The sequence below is a fragment of the Pongo pygmaeus genome, chromosome 3 (assembly GCF_028885625.2).
Source record: "Pongo pygmaeus isolate AG05252 chromosome 3, NHGRI_mPonPyg2-v2.0_pri, whole genome shotgun sequence".
Lineage (NCBI taxonomy): Eukaryota > Metazoa > Chordata > Mammalia > Primates > Hominidae > Pongo > Pongo pygmaeus.
In genome coordinates, this window is record NC_072376.2 from 24,318,748 (window position 1) to 24,327,645 (window position 8,898).

Below are 8,898 nucleotides of genomic sequence, written 5' to 3' on the forward strand. Positions count from 1 at the left end.
CTTTCCTTTTCTACTTAACATCATGGGCATCTTTCCTTTCAATAAATAGATACTTTAAGAACTATCAAAGGCCGGGCATGGTGGCTCACACCTGTAATCCCAGCACTTTGGAAGGCCAAAGCAGGAGAATCGTTTGAACCTGGGAAGCGGAGTTTGCAGTGAGCCAAGATCACGCCATTGCACTCCAGCCTGGGCAACAAGAGCGAAACTCTCCAAACAAGCAAACAAACAACAACAACAACAATAAAAATCCCAAAATTTAGACTGGCTACCCCACCCTGATCCTGAGACTAGATTGTGCTTAGATTCATTGGAACATGGTAGAAATTTCAGGGCCAAAAGCAGCAAAAACCACTCAGTGCTAAGCAGAGTTCAAGCATTTGCCCCTGCTGTTTGCAACCCTCTGCCTGAATGTAGGATACCAAATGTTGCTGATCCTCAAGTTAGGGAAGCTCTCTCAGTGATCTGGGAGTAGACGAGGGGTCTCTGGTATCCTGCAGGTCTGTTTCTGCAGGTCTGCGGAGATTGTCTTTCCAAGGTGGGAGCTGCCCTTACCTCTTTAATTTACTTTCCTCCAGGCTGAAATTGTGAACCTTGGCCACTCCCAATTAAAATCCTCTTCTCTCATTTGGGACACTGAAGGGCATCTTTCACCCTCAACTGTCAAATAGAAACATAGAAAGCAACTCAACATAGCCTTCAACAACCAGGAACTGTAGAAAAGGAATTTGCAAACATTGCACATTCTCCTTTGTTGCTTCAAATATGTGGTATCTTCTAGGAACTGGGCCCAGAGGTGAGTGAGTAAGAAAAGCAGATGTTTGTCCTAGTCTGTTCATTCCATCTCCAAACAAGATAAAAATTACAGGGTGAAAGGATCATCAGCCCAGTAACACAAAATCCTTTTTTTGGAGACATAGTCTCACTCTGTTGCCCAGGCTGGAGTGCAGTGGCACGATCTCAGCTCACTGCAACCTCCACCTCCTGGGTTCAAGTGATCCTCCTACCTCAGCCTCCCAAGTATCTGGGATTACAGGCACCAGTCACCACGCCCAGCTAATTTTTGTATTTTTAGTAGAGATGGGGTTTCACCATGTTGGCCAGGCTGGTCTCGAACTCCTACCCTCAAGTGATCCGCCCACCTCAGCCTCCCGAATTGCTGGGATTACAGGCATGAGCTACTGCTCCTGGCCTTATCTTCTTCTTTTTATTTTCTTTTTTTTTTTTTTTGAGACAGGGTCTCACTCTGCAACCCAGGTTGGAGTGCAGTGAAATGATCTCAGCTCCTTGCAACCTCCACTTTCCAGGCTCAAGAGATCCTCCCACTTCAGCTTCCCAAGTAGCTGGGACCACAGGTGCGTGCCACCATGCCCGGCTCATTTTTTCTACTTTTGGTAGACACTGGGTTTTGCCATGTTGCTCAGGCTGGTCTCAAACTTCTGAGCTCAGGAGATTCACCTGCCTTGGCCTCCCAAAGTGCTGGTATTTCAGGTGTGAGCCACTACACCCAGCTATCAACAAAATCCTTTTAAATAAGTGCTAGGTATTCCACTGCCTAATAGAAACTGTGTCATAACTTATCAATAGATCTTTGAGGTTATTTCAAAATTTATTACACAATACATCAATGAACATCTTATACATATATTTTGCATTCTTGTCTGAATATATTTTATTAAAGCTGTGTGCAGTGGTGCCTGCTTTTAGTTCCAACTACTTGGGAGGATGAGGTGGGAGGATCACTTGAGCTCAGAAGTTTGAGAATAGCCTGGGAAAAAAAAAAGAAAATATATACTTCCTTAAAATATATTACCAGAGGTAGAATTTATGGGTCAAATAGGATTACATCCCAGAAATATTATACCAATTTATATCATTTCAATTGTCTTGGGTCTATATCTAGGAGTGAAATTGATGGGTCATTTGGTAAACCTATATTTAACTTTCAGAGTAACTGCCACACAGTTTTCCAGAGAGTTTTTATAGTAACTGTTGAACAGTTTTTCAGAGAAGCTGCACCATTTTATATCCTCTCAACAGTGTATAAGGGTTCTGTTTTTTTTTAATTATTCATTCATATTTTTTTTAAATATAAAGATGGGAGTCTTACTATGTTGCCTAGGCTGGTCTCAAACTCCTGAGTTCAAGCAGTCCTCCTACCTCAGTCTCCCAAAGTGCAGGGATTATAGGTGTGAGCCATTGCACCTAGGGTTCTAATTTTTTCACATACTGATCAATACTTGTTATTATCTGGCTTTTTTTTTTTTTTTTTTTTGAGACAGAGTCTTACTCTGTCACCCAGGCTGTAGTGCAGTGGCATGATCTCAGCTCACTGCAACCTCTGCCTCCTGGGTTCAAGCGATTCTCTTGACTCAGCCTCTTGAGTAGCTGGAATTACAGGTGCCTGCCACCACGCCTGGCTAATTTTTGTATTTTAGTAGAGATGGGGTTTCACCATGTTAGTCAAGCTGGTCTCGAACTCCTGACCTCAAATGATCCGCCTGCCTCAGCCTCCCAAAGTGCTGGGATTACAGGTGTGAGCCACAGCGCCCGGCCTATCTGGCTGGCTTTTTTATTATAACTGTACTAGTAGGTATGATGTAGTATCTCACTGTGATTTTGGTTTGCATTTCTCTGATGGCTACTGAGGTTGAGTATCTTCATGTGCTTATTGGCCATTTGTAAATCTTCCTTTAAGAAATTTCTAAGGCCAGGCACAGTGACTCACACCTGTAATCCCAGCAATTTGGGAGGCTGAGGTAGGTGGATTGCTTGAGGCCAGGAGCTGAAGACCAGCCTGGGTAATACAGTGGGACCCCATCACTACAAAAAATTGAAAAGTTAGTCTGGTGTGGTGGCAATGCACCTATAGTCTCAGCTACTCAGTGGGGCTGAGATGGGAGGATCTCTTGATCCCAGATGGTTGAGGCTGCAGTGAGCTATGATTGTGCCACTGCACCCCAGCCTGGGTGACAGAGTGAGATTACTGCCTTAAAAAGAAAGACTAAGTCTAACTTCAAATGGTATGGGGAGGTACATTCTTCCCACAGCTGATTATATATAGGTAATTAAAAATCCAGTCTATCACATAAGTATTTTATATATATTAATTTGTTTAATCCTCTCAACAATTCCCTGTTGCTATCTTCATTTTACAGGTAAAAAAACAGAGACACAGAGAGGTTAAGCAATAGCTCAAAGTCACACAGCTCATAAGGGCAGAGCTGAAATGCCTGATTTTAAGACCAGGAGCTCTAGCTTTATTGTCCATGCTCTTTAAGACAACTAAAGGGGACAAACGAATTTGTGGTGGAAAACTAGGACTAGTATAACCAGTCCCCACTTTCCAAAGGCACAATCACCACCACTATGACTATATCACCCTCATTTTACCCCAATTAGGATCAAATCTTACCCACCCACTTACAGAGATTTTAGAAGGGCAAAAGAAAGAGATAAGGGAAAAATGAAGATGAAGGTGAATGAAATGAAATGAAAGTTACCAAAAGCCCAAGAGGATAAGTTATTTGCCACTTCTTACTTCAAAATTGTTAATAACAGATAAAGCATAAGCACTGCCCAATTTGATGCCAACCAGAAACTGCTGCTCTACCTGTACTGGTGCCCTCTGGCTCAGAATCAGCCCTGTCCTTAGCCTTGCCCTCCAGAGTAGATACCTTTTTATGGAACTATTGGAGAAAGAAGTTATTTTTTTTCTGAGTTTGCCGAGAAGACAAACTACTGGCAGGTATTTTGTTACCTCTAGAGACTGGCTTGTCTGAGAATGAAGCCACTGTAGAGGAAAGCAGGCAAGACAGGAAACAGGCAAACCAATTCTTTGACACTTTTGAGCTCCTGGATCTAGCCATGCCTGAAGTCACATATGACCTAGATTTTCAGTTGTGTGAGCTAATCAGTTCCTTTTTTTTTTTTTTTTTGGAGACGGAGTCTTGCTCTGTCACCCAGGCTGGAGTGCAGTGACGCCATCTCGGCTCACTGCAACCTCCGCCTCCCAGGTTCAAGCAATTCTCTGCCTTAGCCTCTCGAGTAGCTAGGATTACAGGCACCCGCCACCATGCCCAGCTAATTTTTGTATTTTTAGTAGAGATGGGGTTTCACCATCTTGGCCAGGCTGGTCTTGAACTCCTGATCTCATGATCCACCCACCTCAGCCTCCCAAAGTGCTGGGATTACAGGCGTGAGCCACCATGCCTGGCCATCAATTCCCTTTTTATGGATAAGAAGTTAAGCTGAATTTCTAATATTGAAATAAAAGAATCTTATATACCCACAAAGTCTTCCCGTCTTTTTTCTTTTATCTTTTTTTTTTTAATAGGGTATTACCCTGTCACCCAGGCTGAAGTGCAGTGGTACAATCATATCTTACTACGACCTCTAACTCCTGGGCTCAAGTGATCCTCCTGCCTTGGCCTCCCAAATCTTCCCCTTTTTAAAGTCAATTCCAAAGAAGCCATCATATACCCTACACAGGAAGAGGAAAAGGCTTGTATTTAAGAAATGAGAATTGGCCGGGTGCGGTGGCTCACACCTGTAACCCCTTTGGGAGGCTGAGGCAGGAGGATCTCTTGAGGCCAGGAGTTTGAGACTAGCATGAGCAACATAGCAAGACCCTGTCTCTACAAAAAAGAAAGAAAATAGTCAGGTAACATGGCATAGGCCTGTAGTCCCAGCTACGTAGGAGGCTGAAGCAGGAGGATCTCTTGAGCCCAGGAGGTCGAGGCTGAGTAAGCCACAATTGCACCACTGCACTCCAGCCTGGGTGACAAGAGATAGACTCTGTCTCAAAAAAAAAAAAAAAAAAAAGAGAATCAACTTAAGAAAAGCAAATGAAGCTCATGAGGGATGATACGACTTTCCTAGGCACCAACTCTTGAAATTATCACCCCTTCCACCCATCCTCACAGCCTCCAGTTTTTAGAAAAGCATGAATAGCAGCAGAGGAGGAATTGGCCACCAGGATGCATGGAGAGACACCAGCATACTAAGTCTCTTAGGTCTCCACTAAAAAGATTTAGTGCTAGAAAGCTGCAGTGAAGTCTCCTATTCCTAAAATTCATTGCAGCCATAAAAGCACCACCGTATTTTCATGAGCTATTAAAACAAACAGTTAAAAATAAAGTCCATTTTGTGTCCAATATCCTTCACATGACTATATTTTTTCATGTATTTGTGAAGCAAAACAATTCGTTTAACTGCAATACATCTCCCTGTAACTGATTCAGATTTCCAAAGTCTATTTTGCATCCTAAAATAATAAACTGCAATTTCTCCAGCCATATAATTTATAAATTACATACACATATCACAACATTAAATACATTCTCTTAGTTTCTTCTCTTCACTTTTCTCAACTGGTGTTTTATTTGGACAATTGATGAAATCACAAATGTTGAGCACCAGAGAAGTAAGAATAGTATAAAGGGAGGGTATTAGTATTTATTTGACACCTATCACATCCCATTTTTTTTTTCACTTAATACTGATCCTAATCTTTAAAGCAATTTTTATTGTTCCCATTTTTCTGATGGAAAAGCCAGAAAGTGAGTAAGTTACTTACCCAAGTTTAAACAGCTATAAAATAGCTATGGCAGATACTGTTGGTTGCTTGTCTATAACCATTTTTCTTCTTCTTTGCTGGCTGAACATGCTTCTCATTAAAGAAGTTGAAAATGCTGGAAACTCAAAAAGAAGGAAAATGCTGGAAACTTTTTTAAATTTTTGAAACAGGGTCTTGCTTTGTTGCCCCAGGCTGGAGTGCAGTGGCACTATCTCGGCTCACTGCAGCCTTGACCTCCTGGGCTCAAGCAATCCTCCTCCCTCAGCCTCCCAAAGTGCTGGGATCACAGGCATGAGTCACTGCACCCAGTCATTGGAAACTCTTCATCCAGACTTTGCTGCTATGGCACGAGCATATCACCTAACCCAGCCAATGGGGCCAGAGGGAAAGCTTGCTGTGGAGTTATGAGAAAGTTTTCTTTTTGATTAAAAAATAAAATAAAATGCACACACATGGAGAACCGTTCCCCTTCTCCTCACCCACTTTTTGTTTGTGGATGAGGTCTTGTAATGATACTAATGTAATACCTGAAACTGCAGAAACCATCTTCAGACCATAAGGGTAGGAATGAGGAGATGAAGTTCAGTGCCCTAAAACACTCTAAAGAGGGTAAAAAGAAAAAGTGGTCCCTAACATCTTTGATTCTCTCAATTGACTAACCCTGGAACTTCCCCAGCTCAGGACTTAGGACTGTACCTGATGCATAGTAGCATTTACCATTTATCGAATAAATAATTAAGTGACTTTTTTTTTTTTGAGACAGTCTCGCTGTGTTGCCCAGGCTGGAGTGCAAGTGGCGCGATCTTGGCTCACAACTGCAACCTCCGTCTCCCGGGTTCAAAAGATTCTCCTGCCTCAACTTCCTGAGTATCTAGGATTACGGGTGCCCACCACCATGCCTGGCTAATTTTTAAAAATATTTTTAGTGGAGACAGGGTTTCACCAACTTGGCCAGGCTGCTCTTGAACTCCTGACCTCAGGTAATCCACCCGCCTTGGCCTCCCAAAGTGCTGGGATTACAGGCGTGAGCCATCGCGCCTGACCAACTTTAACTTTTCAAAATCTGTCTTCGTAGACAATAATGGAAATATCTACCAAAGCTAAATATTCACCTACCCCATGACCCAGCAATTTTACTCGTAGGTATATATACCAAAAAAAATGAGTGTTCTGTGTCCACTAGAGATACGTGCCAAAGTGTTCATAATAGATCCAAACTGGAAACAGCTCAAATGTCCATCAATAGCAGAAAGGATTAACAAATGTTGGGATGTTCAGAGCTTGAAATATGACACAATATAAAAGGACAAACTATTAAAACTCACAACAGCATGGATAAATCTTACAGACATAATTATTGAGCAAAAGATACCAGAAACACAAAAATATATACTGTTTGATTCCTTTAAATAAAGGTTAAGATGATTCTCCCTCCTGCAGCCTCGTGAAGAAGGTGCCTTTCTTCCCCTTCGCCTTCTGCCATGATTGTAAGTTTCCTGAGGCCTCCCCAGCCATGTTGAATTCTCATTGTCCCTGATAAAATAGCACCCTCTCTTCCTCTGCTCTTCCCTTTTCCCCTTCTGCTGTGCAACTGAAGACTAGGAAAGAATGACATGCAAAATAAGAGGTTTTGGATTCAGCATAGGACTAACTACTGGATGCTACTTACAGAAAACTTTATATTTGTCCTGAAAAATCTTGTTATCTAGGTGAAAGCCAATGCTATCCTAATGACAAAATTGTTGAGGAAATAAATCTATAAGAGACTTTATTTAAAGAAATAAAAGAAAAAATAATAAAGCTTAAGACAAAAAACTAATCCATTTTGGTAGACATCAGCACTTACCTCTGAGAAGGAAAATGGTTACTGATGGGGAAGTGGGAGGCATAAGAGAATCTTCTGGGTGATGAAAATGTTCTATTTCTTGATCTGAATTGTAGTTACTTGGGTTTATACGTATGCTTAAAAATCATCAAGTTATGTGATTAAAATATGTGCACCTTACAGTATATAAGCGACACTTCAATTTTTTTTAAAGGTCCCCACAACGTTGTTGTTTTCAAGGAAGTACAGGAAATATCTTTTACTCTGTGTTAATTCAGGGAAGTTATCTCCGTAAGTGTTTTACAAAATAATCTTCATTATATAGTAGCACCATTAAGTAGGCATTATTATCTCTGTATCACAAATGCACAATATGAGAGTCAGAGAGGTTAAGTTATTTTCCAAAGTCACACAGCTAATCAATGGGTAACCTAGGATTTTTTTTTTTTTCTTTTTTGAGACAGAGTCTTGCTCTGTCACCCAGGCTGGAGTGCAGTGGTGTGATTTCAGCTCACTGCAACCTTCGCCTCCCAGGTTCAAGCAATTCTCATGACTCAGCCTCCCAAGTAGCTGGGATTTCAGGTGTGCAACCACCACACCCAGATAATTTTTGTATTTTTGGTAGAGATAGGGTTTCACATGTTGGCCAAGCTGGTCTTGAACTCTTGACCTCAAGTGATCCACCCATCTCAGCCTTCCCAAGTGCTGGGATTACAGGTGTGAGCCACCACACTCGGCCAAAGCTAGGATTTGAATATAAGTTTGTCTGACCTGCAAAACCCATGCTCCTTCCTCTGTGTTAGCCAACTTCCTGCATAGCCAACTTCCCAGGGTCATGGAAAGAATCATCAATGCAACCCAGGAATGCTCTCCTGGAGTATGGCTGTATCTAGAGAAATTGTGGAAAGAGGCCAGGCACGGTGGCTCACTCCTGTAATTCCAGAACTTTGGGAGGCCAAGGTGGGAGAATCACCTGAGGCCAAGAGTTCAAGACCAACTTGGACAACATAGTGAGAACCCTTTCTTTATTCAAAAAAAAAGAAAGAAAGAGTTTGCCTAAATACAACAGAAAAGGCTGTATGTGCAAGACAGTTACTGCAGGATTTATAATAGTAAAAAGCTAGAAAAAAACTAATTATTCAACAGTACATAATTAAGCAAAGTATAATACATATATTCAATAGGATATTAAGCAGCCACTAAAAGTCATACTTAAGAAAGCTTATGATATAATTTTCACTGAGGTAAAACTGAATAAAAGTTGCATATACTTTAAGAATACAACCATGAAAAACAAAGCTTTTTAAACTTATGCACAGAGAAAGGAAAAGCCAGAAAGTGTTTGTATGTAAACACCATTAGTTTGTGTTGTCTGTGATTTTTTTTCAGCTGTGTTTTGTAGCTTTTCCTTGTAGATGTCTTTCACCTCCTTGGTTAGGTATATTCCTAAGTTTTTTTTTTTTTTTTTTTTTTTTTTTTTTGCAGCTATCGTAAA

At 41.3% G+C, this 8,898-nt stretch overlaps 1 long non-coding RNA gene across 1 annotated transcript; it reads left to right on the top strand.

Moving 5' to 3' along the window:
• The first annotated feature begins 586 nt into the window (after positions 1–586).
• Positions 587–7,378, top strand: LOC134739403 (uncharacterized). The gene is made up of 2 exons (XR_010126026.1): positions 587–796; positions 6,342–7,378. It is a non-coding gene; the product is annotated as an uncharacterized LOC134739403 (long non-coding RNA).
• The last annotated feature ends 1,520 nt before the right edge of the window (positions 7,379–8,898 follow it).